At 45.2% G+C, this 16,350-nt stretch overlaps 2 non-coding genes and 1 pseudogene across 2 annotated transcripts; 2 read left to right on the top strand and 1 right to left on the bottom strand.

Annotated features, from left to right (window-relative positions):
* Nucleotides 1-5,868, bottom strand: part of LOC134346601 (heat shock cognate 71 kDa protein-like) — a 52,779-nt pseudogene extending 46,911 nt beyond the window's left edge.
* Nucleotides 5,845-6,008, top strand: LOC134347372 (U1 spliceosomal RNA). The gene has a single exon (XR_010018128.1). It is a non-coding gene; the product is annotated as a U1 spliceosomal RNA (small nuclear RNA).
* Nucleotides 6,009-9,112: 3,104 nt separating this feature from the next.
* Nucleotides 9,113-9,276, top strand: LOC134347371 (U1 spliceosomal RNA). The gene has a single exon (XR_010018127.1). It is a non-coding gene; the product is annotated as a U1 spliceosomal RNA (small nuclear RNA).
* Nucleotides 9,277-16,350: the final 7,074 nt, after the last annotated feature.

Below are 16,350 nucleotides of genomic sequence, written 5' to 3'. Positions count from 1 at the left end.
GCTGGGGATAAAACGTGACACTAGCCCGTCCATCCTCCTCCACACCCTCTTTGCGAACTGGCAGTGTGCAAAGAGGTGGGTCACAGACTCCTCCTCACTGCAGTCCTCCCGTGGGCAGTGGGGTGCGGAGACGACGTTCCGGGCGTACAGGAGGGCTCTGACTGGGAGGGCCCCTCTCACTGCCAGCCAGACGAAATAGCCAGACAAATCAGAAGACAGCTTGGGTGGTTTCCGAGCTGTAGGAGCCGGGGACGGGCCAGACCTGCGCCAAGTACAGCAGCCCTCAGAGCACCTCACACCTGGTGACCAGGTTCTTGCCCGTTATCGACAGGGAACGCCCTCCCCACAGTCCCAGTTTCTGTTTCACCTTGGCAGTCCGCTCCTGCCAGTTATGTTGCACGCCTCGGCCCCTCCGAACCAGATCCCCAGCACAGGTTTGGTCCTGGTGGATCACCTGTCCCAGAGCCGACCTGACCCTGTTGGTGATAGCTTTGGACAGGATCTTGATGCTACCTGTCCAAACACTGACCTTTTCCCTCCCCAAGGAAAACAAATGTAATCTGACCCGTCACTGGATTTCTCTCAGTTGTCGGGAGATGGAGGCAAAACCCAACAGCTTGAAAATTGATGAGAAACATTACAGAAGAGGTGAAGAGATTCCTCTGAATAGAAATATTAAATACCTGCATTTTTATGATGAGGGAGTTAGTTTAAAGGAGATTTTCTTTCACACAGAGGCTACTGGTTTTCCCCGGAATGAGCTGCTTCTCGTGGTGGTGGAAGCAGATCTGGTGCAGTTTAAGAGCGTTTTAAATAATAACATGACCGGGTATGAAGAGATAGGTATCGTGTGGAGAAGGGATTTAATTTAATTTGGCATAACGTTTTGCACACAAACATCCCAACTCTCCCAGTGTGGGAAGAAGATCAACTCCTCGAGCTGCAAATGATGGTGGGCTGAAAAGTTGCAATGATTTTATATCTTCATACGAGGAAAATATGCGCTGTGTATTTAGTATCGAACCGTTACTTAGAATGTTATGCTATTGACTTATTGACTTATCACTATATTCATGCGACGAAAATATGCACTGTGTGTTTAATATTAAATTCGTTAGATAAACCCTTTTAGAAACGAAATTGAGTGTATTAGCCACTTATAAGTGACCTATTGTTGACCTATCACTTATATTCCAGTCGTGATTAACACGCACCTACCCCACCCCACACTCACCACGCCCCCCCCCGTCGTCAAGAATATTGTCAATATTAAACTGGTCTCCGTTTAAAAAAAGGTTGGGGACCCCTGCTAAGTAGACCTATCAGTTTTCTCTGTGGGGGGGCTTTACAGTCGACCTCAAAAATAATGACAGTGTTGCTCGCTGCACTGTTTGCAAGAGTGACTTTTCTATTGCCCATGGTGGGTTAAAATGTAAAAGACAAGTTGAGGTGAGTTTAACAGGTGTCATTCGTTCATGAGCATAGCTGACATTATTTAAACTAACTGGCTGGCTGCTAAGGAGCTACTCTCTTGATGTCCTACGTGATGAGGCCAAGCTCTCTATAGACTTGTTTAAAGTGGTAATGAAATAATCATGATAATATAAGTAGATAAATTAATGTCACATTTCTGCATGTACCCAACTTGGTTTACAGATTAGACAAAATCACTAAACAAAGTATTACAAACACCCTTGGAGGTCGACGATGGGGGGGAGATATGGGGTTGCGGGGGGTGCAGGGGCGGCGCTAAAGTGGTGCTAGCTGGGGCTACAGCCCCAGCAGAAATTGCAATAGCACCACCAAGAAATTAACTGCAGCTGCTTTGCTTTCTCTGTATACTTTTGAATACAGCTTGGTTCTCCAGCTGATCTAGTGAAACAGCGCCCCCAATTACCATAGCAACCACACAGCGATAAAGTTATAAACTCTGTCAGATCCACTCTACACTTCTGCTTATTCGTTCGTTGTCAATGTCTTGCCGTTGCTGTCCTCAGATCAGTTAAGCTGATCTAAGATCACTTAAGGTGACGTCACTCACTCTCACTCACGAGAGAGATTGATTGTATACATCCAGGCGCAGATCCATGGTCTCACGAGACTAACGGATGCCCCACACACACACACATTGTGCTTTTACAAGCGAGCGTGGGCCTGGCACGTGCATTATTTTGGCTGGTGTGGAAAAATGTATCAATTTTTGGTCAGAAAATGACCTCATCCAGAGGAATCAGTGGTGTCTCAGCCTGAGCCTGTCTTAATTGAAAGTGACATGCAGAAAGAAGTAAGTGGGGATGAGGACGACAGCAGTTCATCGAAGGAGTATGAGGGCGAAGTAGACGAACAAGAACTGGAGCGGGATTCGAAAGAGGACGTGGATGTAGCTGCTCTTAGTGCGAGTGGGAATACAGTTAGCGATGTTAGCCAGCAGCCTGAGGAAGGACCCTGTGGGCTAGCATTGAAAAAGTACCCTTCACTGCACGCAGCAGTTTGGCAATCAGCAAAGGAGTTTTATTTGTGGCTGGTTTGACCTGTACTCCTGGCTGGAATATTCAATCACAGAAGATGCTACATTCTGCTTCGCATGCAGGCATTTCCTGTTTGGAGGACATGGGTTCCATTCTGAGTCTACCTTCACTGTCACCGGTTACGGCAACTGGCGGAAAGCTACAACAGCTTTCAAAACCCACCATGTAAGTGCAGCTCATAAGTTTGCTATGGAGGCATGGGCTGAATTCAGATTGAGAAACAAGACGGTTCAAGATTGGGAAATATGCCAGACAAAGGACATGCAAAGATTGTCCAAGAAAATTGTGAGTATATGAGAGCAGTGGTTGTGTCTCTACGCTATACTGCGTGCCAAGGCATTGCCCAGCGAGGACACCGGGAGAATGATGGATCTGGCAATAGGGGAAACTTTGTTGAGTTTCTCAGTGTAATTGGGAAGTTTGATAAGACTGTAGCTAAAAAAAATAGAGGACAATCCTGAAAATGCAAGATCCACCCATCACGATATCCAAAATGAAATTATGGGTATTATGGCGGATACGGTCAGACGTCAAATAAGTGCAGAAATCAAGGAGGCTGGATATTTTGCCATCATGGTGGATGAAAGTAAAGACTTGAGCAAAAAGGAGCAAATATCAGTGGTGGTGCGGTATCTGAATAAAAAAACAGTGTTTGAAGAATTCTTGCACTTCACTCCAGCAGAAAGGTTGGGTGCAGAGTCGCTTCTTAAAAGCATTGAACAGACACTCGCCCAGTGTGTTATTGATAAGAACGCCTACATAGGTCAGTGTTATGACAGTGATGTCCGGGTGCAATAACGAGGTACAAGAGAGGTTCAGGAAAGAGGTCCCGCAGGCATTATATATACACTGCCATGCTCACAGACTTAACCTTGTTTTAGTGGATGTTGTGAGCAATGTACCACAAGCGGGTGAGTTTTTTGAAACTGTGCAGCTGCTTTACAACTTATTTTCAACTCTGTTGCCCATGATCTTTTCATGAAGAAACCAGGAGAACTGGAATCATCTGCACAGCCTGTGGAATTGAAGAAATTATCAGATACACGCTGGGCGTGGCAGTATACAGCTTTGTGGGCTATAAGGAAATCACTCCCTGCCATTCTATCTACACTACAGGATATTATGCGTCAAGCAAATGCACGGAGGAAAACGGAGGTCAGAGCTGTAAATGGACTGATTGACGAGCAGTTTGCTTTACTTCTCACTCTGTTTGAGGATTTATTCTCAGTCACCAAGTTCATGTCAGCCCAGCTACGATCTCCCAGTTTGGAGCTTTCATCCGCTGTGGACTTGGTTCAGTCTGTCATCGATGCACTCTCAGCAAAACGGGGAGAGGAATCATGGGGTGAAATTCAGGCAAGAGCGAGGGACCTGTGCGACAAGGCCGGTATGCAGAGCAGACCACATGAAAGGAGACAGGCCCAGCCACCCCGCCGCCTACATGATTTTGTTTTTGCGGCCCAAACTGAACGCACACCTGACACATCCTCTGATGACCTTGGCAACCACTGTTTCTATCCTGTTATAGACAGACTTCTGACTGAAATGAAAAGACAGTTCTTAATTGAGACTGGGGGTGTTCTGACTGGAGTCTCACCATTCAGTCCCAAACACAAGTTCTTCCTCAACAGGAATTGTCATTGGCCAATTGCCGAATACTATGCAGTGACTGAGTGAACCTGACTGCAGAGCTACATCAGGTTCAGCGTCTGCTGGAAACAAAACAAAAGCAAGGACAGACAGTGAATGACACAGTGGAATTTCTAGCTCTAACGAGACCCTACCGCGATGCATTTGTAGAATTATGCAAACTGATCTGCATATTACTGACTCTTCCTATTACATCTGCCTGCCTCATGCGAATGGAGTTTCTCTTGCCTCAGACGTGTCAAAAACTACTTAAGGAATAGCAGCGTTGATGCTCGGAACAGCAACTTGGCTCTGTTGGCCATAAACAGCCAGAGGACCAAAGCACTTGACATCCAGAAAATCATTGATGCTTTCGCCACCAATCACAACAACAGACAGATTGTGCTTCTCTGAAAACATCAATGGTGAGTGCAGTTGATTTTTTAAAAATTTGGGCCAAGGTTAATTCTGATTATTATTGTTATTTTCTACCCCATAGTCCTTATGTTTCCTGCAAACCCTAAAATACTACATTTACTGCTATTAAGCCTACTGGTTTTGCTTACACTTCCAAGGGTGATTCTGTTGATTTTTGTTTTAAATTCAATAGCCAAATTAATTGAGGTATTGCATGGTCAGAGTACGATTTGTCCAACTCCTGGTAAAGCCTTGCATCTGTTGTTTGCCCTATTTGACTTGCATAACAATGTATCTTTTGGCATTGCTGTCTATGTAATGCGAATAGCAGTGGGTTCATTTTGTGTCTTTCAGTTGAAAAGCACACATTTGATGCTGATTGCGGGATTGGTGCGTGATTCACGTTGTCCGCTGTTGCTCGGATGCTCTGTTTGTTTTTTTTGTTTCTGCTCCATGTAGCCCAGGTTGTCTCTGATGCCGTTGACACTGTAACAGTTCAGTTCTATATTAGATCTGTAAGTTGCTGTTGCTTGTGAATATACAGAGGCATTTATAGTACATTATGTGCCTCTGCATTTATATACAGAGGCACATAATGCTTGAAACTGACTTTTTAACGCCACGCGTCTGGCCTTGCGAATACGTATTACCATACAGTGCATCCCTCAGCACCATCAATGACTAATTCAGCCCCTCCGTAGCACCAGCAAGCAAAAATCTCTGGCGCCGCCACTGGTGGGGGGGTGGGGGGTGAGCGTTTTTTACAGGGTGGGATGTCTGTGCACAGGCATTTTGAGCCGAAAGATCCGTTCGGGTGCTGTCCTGTGTTTAGTCTCCCCTCATAAGTGAAAAACTGACCCCCCCCTGCGACATCCTGGCTAATCTCCCCTGCACACTTTCCAGCGCAATCCCGGTCTGCGGGGCCGGGGATGGGGCCGCCTTTTCATTCACGCTGTGGGCCTCAGGCAGCTCCCTGCATTTCCTCAAGGAAAACACTGACACCGTGCGGTCGGGTTCGGCAACGACCAGTCGCTGAAAACCAATCGTGGTGCACATTTCCTTTTTTAGAAAACATGCAGATTCAGGTCTGGGATTTCTCACCAGTAAACTACAGCAGCTAATCAAATAATCTAGATTTCCGGCATTTGTGGTAACGGTATTCCAGGAGGAGCACGTGGAATAGTAGGAAATAGATCTTTAACAGATTTGTTCGCCTGATTATTGAGGGGTGTGGGTTAAGCATGCATGCGGATGGCAGAGAAGAAAAAGCATACTTACCTGGCAGGGGAGAGACCGTGATCATTAAGGCGGTTCTCCCAGGACGAGGCTATCCCATTGCACTTCGGGTGTGCTGACGCCTGCGATGTCCCCAAATGCGGGATACTCGACTGCAAAATTTGTGGTAGTGGGGGACTGCGTTCGCGCTCTCCCCTGATTTCTAATCTAAAAACAGAGAATCCCCCGTTAGAATTTTCTGCAAGTTCTGTGCAGTCGCAGTCTTCCAGTACTGAGTGCGTGTATTGACGACCAACGGTTCACTTCGTATGTCTCGTTGCTTCTAGAACCACTCCCTTGTATGGTTACTGAAATGCTGGGGGCCCTGCTGAAGGGTCTCGGCGGCTACTTACCTTTTCCCATCCGTTTTTCCAAACAAAATACACTTGATAAAATTATTCATGACAAACCATTCAATAACTCTGAATTCATGACTATTGCATTCTGTAGTTTTAAAATTTTAGTCACTCACGTGGCACTCTGCTAGTTCATCTTCTATAACACAACCGTAGTTGAGGGGTATATTCCGCGCCACCCAACCACTCCCACTCGCAGGGGAGAAGAACCCGAAAGAAACATTCAGCGGATATTTTTTCCAACTTTCAGACCCAAGGCGATATTTCCTCCCTTAATATCTACATCCAGGAATCATAATCTCAATTTAAAAACTCCTTCGGGACAGAGTTGAAACCTCGAGATCAAGGGTCTGTCTCATCCGAAACGTCGACTGTCCATTTCCCTCTGCAGATGATGACTTCAGCCGACACTTAAAGTCTGTTGGTGCTGATCACAGCATCTTTTGTCCCTTGGAGTATTTTTTCCACCCCGTATTCAATCCTCCATGTTCTATTGTAGAGGGCAGAGGAAGTTCACTATTTAAGGGAGACAGTTTTAAATACCACAGGCGCCAATCAACACGGCGTTGATGCAGGAATATCTCACTGTGGTAAAATAGTTTAACTTGGTCCTCAGGCCAAGAGATAAAGTCCATGAGCAGGATACTTGTTGCCAGTGGATTGGATGAGTTTCTGCTTACAGTCTGCTGTTGGTCCACTGTTCATTTTCCCAACATAGATACTGCCTGACTTTCAAGGAGGAGGTACAGGAGCCACAGGAGCCAGAAAACACACACCCAACTTTTCAGGAACAACTTCTTCCTCCCTGCCATCAGAATTCTGACCTCAAGCCCACTAACTCACAATATTTTGCCGCCATTCTGCAATAATTATTGTAGCTAAAAACTACTGTAGCTACTAAAACTACTAAAAACAGACTGTAGCTAAAAAAAATAGAGGACAATCCTGGAAATGCAAAATCCACCCATCACGATATCCAAAATGAAATTATGGGTATTATGGCGGATAAGGTCAGACGTCAAATAAGTGCAGAAATCAAGGAGGCTGGATATTTTGCCATCATGGTGGATGAAAGTAAAGACTTGAGCAAAAAGGAGCAAATATCAGTGGTGGTGCAGTATCTGAATAACAAAACGGTGCTTGAAGAATTCTTGCACTTCACTCCAGCAGAAAGGTTGGGTGCAGAGTCGCTTCTTAAAAGCATTGAACAGACACTCGCCCAGTGTGTTATTGATAAGAACGCCTACATAGGTCACTGTTATGACAGTGATGTCCGGGTGCAATAACGAGGTACAAGAGAGGTACTGCAGAGCTACATCAGGTTCAGCGTCTGCTGGAAACAAAACAAAAGCAAGGACAGACAGCGAATGACACAGTGGAATTTCTAGCTCTAACGAGACCCTACCGCGATGCATTTATAGAATTATGCAAACTGATCTGCATATTACTGACTCTTCCTATTACATCTGCCTGCCTCATGCGAACGGAGTTTCTCTTGCCTCAGACGTGTCAAAAACTACTTAAGGAATAGCAGCGTTGATGCTCGGAACAGCAACTTGGCTCTGTTGACCATAAACAGCCAGAGGACCAAAGCACTTGACATCCAGAAAATCATTGATGCTTTCGCCACCAATCACAACAACAGACAGATTGTGCTTCTCTGAAAACATTAATGGTGAGTGCAGTTGATTTTTTAAAAATTTGGGCCAAGGTTAATTCTGATTATTATTGTTATTTTCTACCCCATAGTCCGTATGTTTCCTGCAAACCCTAAAATACTACATTTACTGCTATTAAGCCTACTGGTTTTGCTTACACTTCCAAGGGTGATTCTGTTGATTTTTGTTTTAAATTCAATAGCCAAATTAATTGAGGTATTGCATGGTCAGAGTACGATTTGTCCAACTCCTGGTAAAGCCTTGCATCTGTTGTTTGCCCTATTTGACTTGCATAACAATGTATCTTTTGGCATTGCTGTCTATGTAATGCGAATAGCAGTGGGTTCATTTTGTGTCTTTCAGTTGAAAAGCACACATTTGATGCTGATTGCGGGATTGGTGCGTGATTCACGTTGTCCGCTGTTGCTCGGATGCTCTGTTTGTTTTTTTTGTTTCTGCTCCATGTAGCCCAGGTTGCCTCCGATGCCGTTGACACTGTAACAGTTCAGTTCTATATTAGATCTATAAGTTGCTGTTGCTTGTGAATATACAGAGGCATTTATAGTAGGCACATAATGCTTGAAACTGACTTTTTAACGCCACGCGTCTGGCCTTGCGAATACGTATTACCATACAGTGCATCCCTCAGCACCATCAATGACTAATTCAGCCCCTCCGTAGCACCAGCAAGCAAAAATCTCTGGCGCCGCCACTGGTGGGGGGGTGAGGGGTGAGCGTTTTTTGCAGGGTGGGATGTCTGTGCACAGGCATTTTGAGCCGAAAGATCCGTTCGGGTGCTGTCCTGTGTTCAGTCTCCCCTCATAAGTGAAAAGCTGACCCCCCCTGCGACATCCTGGCTAATCTGCCCTGCACCCTTTCCAGCGCAATCCCGGTCTGCGGGGCCGGGGATGGGGCCGCCTTTTCATTCACGCTGTGGGCCTCAGGAAGCTCCCTGCATTTCCTCAAGGAAAACACTGACACCGTGCGGTCGGGTTCGGCAACGACCAGTCGCTGAAAACCAATCGTGGTGCACATTTCCTTTTTTAGAAAACATGCAGATTAAGGTCTGGGATTTCTCACCAGTAAACTACAGCAGCTAATCAAATAATCTAGATTTGCGGCATTTCTGGTAACGGTAGTCTAGGAGGAGCACGTGGAATAGTAGGAAATAGATCTTTAACAGATTTGTTCGCCTGATTATTGAGGGGTGTGGGTTAAGCATGCATGCGGATGGCAGAGAAGAAAAAGCATACTTACCTGGCAGGGGAGAGACCGTGATCATTAAGGCGGTTCTCCCAGGACGAGGCTATCCCATTGCACTTCGGGTGTGCTGACGCCTGCGATGTCCCCAAATGCGGGATACTCGACTGCAAAATTTGTGGTAGTGGGGGACTGCGTTCGCGCTCTCCCCTGATTTCTAATCTAAAAACAGAGAATCCCCCGTTAGAATTTTCTGCAAGTTCTGTGCAGTCGCAGTCTTCCAGTACTGAGTGCGTGTATTGACGACCAACGGTTCACTTCGTATGTCTCGCTGCTTCTAGAACCACTCCCTTGTATGGTTACTGAAATGCTGGGGGCCCTGCTGAAGGGTCTCGGCGGCTACTTACCTTTTCCCATCCCTTTTTTCCAAACAAAATACACTTGATAAAATTATTTATGACAAACCATTCAATAACTCTGAATTCATGACTATTTCATTCTGTAGTTTTAAAATTTTAGTCACTCACGTGGCACTCTGCTAGTTCATCTTCTATAACACAACCGTAGTTGAGGGGTATATTCCGCGCCACCCAACCACTCCCACTCGCAGGGGAGAAGAACCCGAAAGAAACATTCAGCGGATATTTTTTCCAACTTTCAGACCCAAGGCGATATTTCCTCCCTTAATATCTACATCCAGGAATCATAATCTCAATTTAAAAACTCCTTCGGGACAGAGTTGAAACCTCGAGATCAAGGGTCTGTCTCATCCGAAACGTCGACTGTCCATTTCCCTCTGCAGATGATGACTTCAGCCGACACTTAAAGTCTGTTGGTGCTGATCACAGCATCTTTTGTCCCTTGGAGTATTTTTTCCACCCCGTATTCAATCCTCCATGTTCTATTGTAGAGGGCAGAGGAAGTTCACTATTTAAGGGAGACAGTTTTAAATACCACAGGCGCCAATCAACACGGCGTTGATGCAGGAATATCTCACTGTGGTAAAATAGTTTAACTTGGTCCTCAGGCCAAGAGATAAAGTCCATGAGCAGGATACTTGTTGCCAGTGGATTGGATGAGTTTCTGCTTACAGTCTGCTGTTGGTCCACTGTTCATTTTCCCAACATAGATACTGCCTGACTTTCAAGGAGGAGGTACAGGAGCCACAGGAGCCAGAAAACACACACCCAACTTTTCAGGAACAACTTCTTCCTCCCTGCCATCAGAATTCTGACCTCAAGCCCACTAACTCACAATATTTTGCCGCCATTCTGCAATAATTATTTCATTTATTTTATATGTATTTCTTATCGTATTCTATACAAAGTTTTAAAACTTATGATGTATTGCAATGTTCTGCTGCCACAAAACAAATCCCTTCAAACTCCTAGTCCTGAAAATATCATACAAAGGTGTCTCACTTTAAGGACTCTTTATCTTGTTATTTCATGCTCTCATTATTTATTGCAAAAGGTAAATAGATATATAGATTTGCATTTGCACAGTTTGCTGTCTTGTATGCTCCACTTGATCTTTCATTGATCCTGCTTACAGTTACTATTTTATACATTTGCTGAGTATCTCGGGGTGTCTATGTGGTGACTTGTATGTACTCTGATAATAAATCTTACTTTGAACTTTCAACTGCACCACCCTCTCAGACAACAAGTTTCCAGATTCCAACCACCCTCTGGGGGATGAAGTTCACTCTCAGGCCCCACTAACCCTCGTTTGTAAACTCTGGTTTGAACTCGACTGTCCACTGGGTAAACAATGACCTTGTCCATGCTACCTGGGCCTCTCTCTCCCATTTATGATCACCATTACCCTACCAAAGAAAACAGATCTAAACTGACCCGTCACTGGATTTCTCTCAGTTGTCGGGAGATGGAGGCAAAACCCAACAGCTTGAAAATTGATGAGAAACACTTATAGAAGACGTTAAGAGATTTCCTCCGAATAGAAATATCAAATATTTGCATTTTTATGATGAGGGAGTTAGTTTAAAGGAGATTTTCTTTCACACAGAGGCTGGTGGTTTTCCCCGGAACGAGCTGCTTGTCGTGGTGGGGGAAGCAGATCTGGTGCAGTTTAAGAGCGTTTTAAATAAGAACATGACCGGGTATGAAGAGATAGGGATCGTGTGGAGAAGGGATTTAATTTAATTTGGCATAACGTTTTGTGCACAGACATCCGAACTCTCCCGGAAGTTCCGGGAGTCTCCCGCATATTGATTGCGGCTCCCTGACACCCAGAAATTATATACAATATCCCGGAAATCGGTTTTTTTGAGAGGGAGAGGGAGTGTTGCAAGGACGTGGCTGGGGACGAACACAAGTACAGGACACAGATGCTGAGGCAGAGTCGTTAGGCGTAGCACCACTGCGAACGGGGAGCCAATATCCAGGAGACGATGCAAAGCTTAGAGCTAACAGTTCTCAGGAATAAGAAACAAGGTTTACTCTCACAAGGGTCGACCAACGAACTGGTGGCTTCTTGCTGTGGTCACAGGGTTTTTATCCTGCCGTTTCTGATGGGAAGCAGGTGCATGTAGTTAGTGGAACCTGGGAATGATTGGAATCTAGATGAGGTGATTGAGGCCCAATTCTTGAGGCAAATGGCAAGGTAGGGGTTTGCCAGAAGGGACCATGACAGGCAGAGGGAGAGCGAGCATCCTGATTGGTCTCCTCGTGCTAAGAGTGGTCCCCAACCACCGAGAAAACGATATGATTTGGCGATATGAGTCAGCTGTACCTTCCCTCATTCCCTCTGTTGAACTTGAATGCATGCGAGGTCATTACGCACGCGTCATCCATGTCAGCGTGGGAAGAAGATCAACTCCTCGAGCTTGCAAGTGATGGTGGGCTGAAAAGTTGCAATGATTTTATATGTCCATACGAGGAAAATATGCGCTGTGTATTTAGTATCGAACCGTTACTTAAAATGTTATGATGCTATTGACTTATTGACTTATCACTATATTCATGCGACGAAAATATGCGCTGTGTGTTTAATATTAAATTCGTTACAAACACCCTTTTAGAAACAAAGTTGAGTGTATTAGCCACTTATAAGTGACCTATAGTTGACCTATCACTTATATTTCGGTCGTGATTAACACGCACCTACCCCACCCCACACTCACCACGCCCCCCCCCGTCGTCAAAAATATTGTCAATATTAAACTGGTCTCAGTTTAAAAAAAGGTTGGGGACCCCTGCTAAGTAGACCTATCAGTTTTCTCTGTGGGGGGGCTTTACAGTCGACCTCAAAAATAATGACAGTGTTGCTCGCTGCACTGTTTGCAAGAGTGACTTTTCTATTGCCCATGGGGGGTTAAAATGTAAAAGACAAGTTGAGGTGAGTTTAACAGGTGTCATTCGTTCATTAGCATAGCTGACATTATTTAAACTAACTGGCTGGCTGCGAAGGAGCTACTCTCTTGATGTCCTACGTGATGAGGCAAGCTCTCTATAGACTTGCTTAAAACTGTAATGGAGTAATCATGATAATATAAGTACATAAATTAATGTCACATTTCTGCATGTACCCAACTTGGTTTACAGATTAGACAAAATCACTAAACAAAGTATTACATACACCGAGGGGGGGAGATATGGGGTTGTGGGGGGTGCAGGGGCGGCGCTAAAGTGGTGCTAGCTGGGGCTATAGCCTCAGCAGAAATTGCAATAGCACCACCAAGAAATTAACTGCAGCTGCTTTGCTTTCTCTGTATACTTTTGAATACAGCTTGTTTCTCCAGCTGATCTAGTGAAACAGCGCCCCCAATTACCATAGCAACCACACAGCAATAAAGTTATAAACTCTGTCAGATCCACTCTACACTTCTGCTTATTCGTTCGTTGTCAATGTCTTGCCGTTGCTGTCCTCAGATCAGTTAAGCTGATCTAAGATCACTTAAGGTGACGTCACTCACTCTCACTCACGAGAGAGATTGATTGTATACATCCAGGCGCAGATCCATGTTCTCACGAGACTAACGGATGCCCCACACACACACACACACACATTCTGCTTTTACAAGCGAGCGTGGGCCTGGCACGTGCATTATTTTGGCTGGTGTGTAAAAATGTATCAATTTTTGGTCAGAAAATGACCTCATCCAGAGGAATCAGTGGTGTCTCAGCCTGAGCCTGTCTTAATTGAAAGTGACATGCAGAAAGAAGTAAGTGGGGATGAGGACGACAGCAGTTCATCGAAGGAGTATGAGGGCGAAGTAGAGGAACAAGAACTGGAGCGGGATTCGAAAGAGGACGTGGATGTAGCTGCTCTTAGTGCGAGTGGGAATACAGTTAGCGATGTTAGCCAGCAGCCTGAGGAAGGACCCTGTGGGCTAGCACTGAAAAAGTACCCTTCACTGCACGCAGCAGTTTGACAATCAGCGAAGGAGTTTTATTTGTGGCTGGTTTGACCTGTACTCCTAGCTGGAATATTCAATCACAAAAGATGCTACATTCTGCTTCGCATGCAGGCATTTCCTGTGTGGAGGACATGGGTTCCATTCTGAGTCTACCTTCACTGTCACCGGTTACCGCAACTGGCGGAAAGCTACAACAGCTTTCAAAACCCACCATGTAAGTGCAGCTCATAAGTTTGCTATGGAGGCATGGGCTGAATTCAGATTGAGAAACAAGACGGTTCAAGATTGGGAAATATGCTAGACAAAGGACATGCAAAGATTGTCCAAGAAAATTGTGAGTATATGAGAGCAGTGGTTGTGTCTCTACGCTATACTGCGTGCCAAGGCATTGCCCAGCGAGGACACCGGGAAATGATGGATCTGGCAATAGGGGAAACTTTGTTGAGTTTCTCAATGTAATTGGTAAGTTTGGTAAGACTGTAGCTAAAAAAAAATAGAGGACAATCCTGGAAATGCAAAATCCACCCATCACGATATCCAAAATGAAATTATGGGTATTATGGCGGATACGGTCAGACGTCAAATAAGTGCAGAAATCAAGGAGGCTGGATATTTTGCCATCATGGTGGATGAAAGTAAAGACTTGAGCAAAAAGGAGCAAATATCAGTGGTGGTGCAGTATCTGAATAACAAAACAGTGCTTGAAGAATTCTTGCACTTCACTCCAGCAGAAAGGTTGGGTGCAGAGTCGCTTCTTAAAAGCATTGAACAGACACTCGCCCAGTGTGTTATTGATAAGAACGCCTACATAGGTCAGTGTTATGACAGTGATGTCCGGGTGCAATAACGAGGTACAAGAGAGGTTCAGGAAAGAGGTCCCGCAGGCATTATATATACACTGCCATGCTCACAGACTTAACCTTGTTTTAGTGGATGTTGTGAGCAATGTACCACAAGCGGGTGAGTTTTTCGAAACTGTGCAGCTGCTTTACAACTTATTTTCAACTCTGTTGCCCATGATCTTTTCATGAAGAAACCAGGAGAACTGGAATCATCTGCACAGCCCGTGGAGTTGAAGAAATTGTCAGATACACGCTGGGCGTGGCAGTATACAGCTTTGTGGGCTATAAGGAAATCACTCCCTGCCATTCTATCTGCACTACAGGATATTATGCGTCAAGCAAATGCACGGAGGAAAACGGAGGTCAGAGCTGTAAATGGACTGATTGGCGAGCAGTTTGCTTTACTTCTCACTCTGTTTGAGGATTTATTCTGAGTCACCAAGTTCATGTCAGCCCAGCTACGATCTCCCAGTTTGGAGCTTTCATCCGCTGTGGACTTGGCTCAGTGTGTCATCGATGCACTCTCAGCAAAACAGGGAGAGGAATCATGGGGTGAAATTCAGGCAAGAGCGAGGGACCTGTGTGACAAGGCCGGTATGCAGAGCAGACCACGTGAAAGGAGACAGGCCCCAGCCACCCCGCCGCCTACATGATTTTGTTTTTGCGGCCCAAACTGAACGCACACCTGACACATCCTCTGATGACCTTGGCAACCACTGTTTCTATCCTGTTATAGACAGACTTCTGACTGAAATGAAAAGACTGTTCTTAATTGAGACTGGGGGTGTTCTGACTGGAGTCTCACCATTCAGTCCCAAACACAAGTTCTTCCTCAACAAGAATTGTCATTGGCCAATTGCCGAATACTATGCAGTGACTGAAGTGAACCTGACTGCAGAGCTACATCAGGTTCAGCGTCTGCTGGAAACAAAACAAAAGCAAGGACAGACAGTGAATGACACAGTGGAATTTCTAGCTCTAACGAGACCCTACCGCGATGCATTTATAGAATTATGCAAACTGATCTGCATATTACTGACTCTTCCTATTACATCTGCCTGCCTCATGCGAACGGAGTTTCTCTTTTCTTTTTCTGCAAGTCCTGTGCAGTCTTCCAGTACTGAGTGCGTGTATTGACGACCGACGGTTCACTTCGTATGTCTCGCTGCCTTGTAAGGTTACTGAAATGCTGGGGGCCCTGCTGAAGGGTCTCGGCGGCTACTTACCTTTTCCCATCCGTTTTTCCAAACAAAATACACTTGATAAAATTATTCATGACAAACCATTCAATAACTCTGAATTCATGACTATTGCATTCTGTAGTTTTAAAATTTTAGTCACTCACGTGGCACTCTGCTAGTTCATCTTCTATAACACAACCGTAGTTGAGGGGTATATTCCGCGCCACCCAACCACTCCCACTCGCAGGGGAGAAGAACCCGAAAGAAACATTCAGCGGATATTTTTTCCAACTTTCAGACCCAAGGCGATATTTCCTCCCTTAATATCTACATCCAGGAATCATAATCTCAATTTAAAAACTCCTTCGGGACAGAGTTGAAACCTCGAGATCAAGGGTCTGTCTCATCCGAAACGTCGACTGTCCATTTCCCTCTGCAGATGATGACTTCAGCTGACACTTAAAGTCTGTTGGTGCTGATCACAGCATCTTTTGTCCCTTGGAGTATTTTTTCCACCCCGTATTCAATCCTCCATGTTCTATTGTAGAGGGCAGAGGAAGTTCACTATTTAAGGGAGACAGTTTTAAATACCACAGGCGCCAATCAACACGGCGTTGATGCAGGAATATCTCACTGTGGTAAAATAGTTTAAAACTTGGTCCTCAGGCCAAGAGATAAAGTCCATGAGCAGGATACTTGTTGCCAGTGGATTGGATGAGTTTCTGCTTACAGTCTGCTGTTGGTCCACTGTTCATTTTCCCAACATAGATACTGCCTGACTTTCAAGGAGGAGGTACAGGAGCCACAGGAGCCAGAAAACACACACCCAACTTTTCAGGAACAACTTCTTCCTCCCTGCCATCAGAATTCTGACCTCAAGCCC

The sequence above is a fragment of the Mobula hypostoma genome, chromosome 5 (assembly GCF_963921235.1).
Source record: "Mobula hypostoma chromosome 5, sMobHyp1.1, whole genome shotgun sequence".
NCBI classification, from domain to species: Eukaryota; Metazoa; Chordata; class Chondrichthyes; order Myliobatiformes; family Myliobatidae; genus Mobula; species Mobula hypostoma.
Note: the sequence above shows the minus strand (reverse complement) of the source record. Positions and strands in the feature narration are given on the sequence as shown.